We start from the raw sequence: 2,467 nt of genomic DNA, 5'->3' as shown, positions 1-2,467 counted from the left end.
GTGTGTGTGTGTGTGTGTGTGTGTGTGTGTGTGTTTGTCCCCCCACTATCACTTGACAACCGATGTTGGTGCCTTTATGTCCCTGTAACTTAGCGGTTTGGCAAAGAGACCGATACAATAAGTACTAGGCTTAAAAAAAAGAATTTGTTCAACTAAAGGCGGTGCTCCAGCAAATGACTGAAGCAAATAAAAGAATAAAAGAAATACATATATATAAACTATGTAAAAATGTTTCAGCTTCAAAACTGTGTTCATGCTGGAGCACCACCGTTGACTGTGCTATGCCATTATTTGAAACCTCCTCTGATATGTGGCATTTGGTCAATGAGGGAGTCTAATGCTGCTGCTCTCATCTGTGTTTCCTGCCGTGCAGTAGGCTCGTCTGGAACCCTAAACAGGAAGAGATCCAGTTTTGTTTTAAGGATACTTACATCCACACCATGAAGGTCTCACAGGCATTTTGGAAGGATATTAAAGAACTGTGGGCCCTTGAAGCCCAAGCTGTTGCAGTATCTGGTCCTGTATTTTAATGGCGATGCCAGGATCTTTGGCACTATGCAATGGCACCCCGCTCTGCAGTTTGAGTAACTTCCAATGCCAAAGTTTGGTACAAGGCTTTCTAGGATTTTCTAAATGTATATCACTGCACATTTCTTCTGCCTTCATGCTAAGGAGAAGAGTTTTAATTCTTTCAGTCTTCCCCAGTAGCTGATATGTTGCACGGATACAATTTTCTTAGTGTAGTTTCGTTGGAGTGCTATGAGTTCTGCCATGGATTTTATATTGTGTGGTGACCATAGTTGGGACCAGCAGTGTAAGCGGCTAAGGACGTATGTCCTCCAAAATATCATAAATGTCTCCTTTTCTCTTGTTTTGAAAGTTCAGAGGATCCATCCAGCCAATCATCTGCATTTTATTACCAAATTGGTAATATGCACTTGGAAAAATGCATCATTGCTCATGTCAATGCCCAGGTCCCGAACTGATTTTGATTCAGGGATTTCAATTCCTCCTCCTGGGCCAGTGTATCCTGTCTGCATGTCATTTAGCTTTGTGTGCTGGCAGCATAGGGCCTGAAATTTTCCTGCAATAAAACTGCATGTTGTTTTCCTCAGCCCACCTGTGTGTGTGTGTGTGTGTGTATATATATACCGGAGTAAGCACATAAATGTGAATCAAGGTGGAGAAAAGAGTACTCAAATACCAGAGGTAGAGTAATATGCTTTATTCTATTTTAACAAAACTGTCTGATGAATGGGAACGTGAAACTGAGTTTTTGCTATATTTCTGCTGCTTTTAAGCACCATTTGAGCATGGTCAATGCCAGTGCCGCCTGTCTGGCTTCTGTGCTGGTGGCATGTAAAAAGCACCATTCAAGCATGGTTAATGCCAGTGCCAGCTGACTGACCCCATGCTGGTGGCATGTAAAAAGCACCCACTACACTCTCAGAGTGGTTGGCATTAGGAAGGGCATCCAGCTGTAGAAACCTTGCCAGATCAGTTTGGAGCCTGGTGCAGCCTCCTGTCTTGCCAATTCCCAATCAAGCCATCCAACCCATGGCAGCATGGGAAGTGATCGTTGAACGATGATGATGATGATGACGATGATGAATATATATATAATATAACTAGATCAAGGATATAAATCCTCTTAAAGGGATGTCAGCATCCAAGTTCCCAGGTTTTATCCAGTGTATCAGTGAAAAACCAAAGATGTTAGCTTTGAATTGATGGATATGGGTATACTATATTTCATGTATGAGAAAAAGAAAATAGAGAAACTGATGTGTAGACATCAATTCATTAGAACATGATACAATTCTGAACAATATCAAACTCAATTTCACCTACAATTGTTTCCATGTGAAATTAATTCAATTTGAGAAATTAAATTGAATTAAATTTCCATATCAAATATTGTTAATTGGGTATTTCATCAGGAGAAGAATTTGATAGAAAGGAGCTACATGCCAATGTGTTCTTTGACCCTTGATAGACTCAGACATGTGTGTTTCAGTAACCAATGTATTTTTTAAAACTTGTTATTTATGTATATGTAAATGCAAATTTGTTCAATGCATTTGTGTGCATGCATGTGTAATGTGTTGAGAAACAAAAACAAAGTATGATATTTTGATACTATTTCTTTAAACTAGAAGCTAAAAAACATTATTCCTAATTTACACTTTTACTTATGATATATTGAAATGTCATTAAAGTATCTAATCACTTAAGAAATTTATTGTAAGTCACCTAGTTGCAATCTAGAAATTATAGTTAAATAATAAATATTTCTATAATTTGTAATCTTAAAAATCAGCTTGATAAATAGCAGAGTAAATTATTATTTTGAGCACGAAACTCTGGTTAGCTATTTGCAAGATATGTGGTTTTCATTTAAAATTATCTTTATCCTCTTAGCTGATCAAGTACTTTTCTAATTGTTCAAGCATTACCACATAATATA

This window comes from Octopus bimaculoides, chromosome 10, assembly GCF_001194135.2.
Source record: "Octopus bimaculoides isolate UCB-OBI-ISO-001 chromosome 10, ASM119413v2, whole genome shotgun sequence".
In the NCBI taxonomy this organism is placed as follows: Eukaryota; Metazoa; Mollusca; class Cephalopoda; order Octopoda; family Octopodidae; genus Octopus; species Octopus bimaculoides.
Note: the sequence above shows the minus strand (reverse complement) of the source record.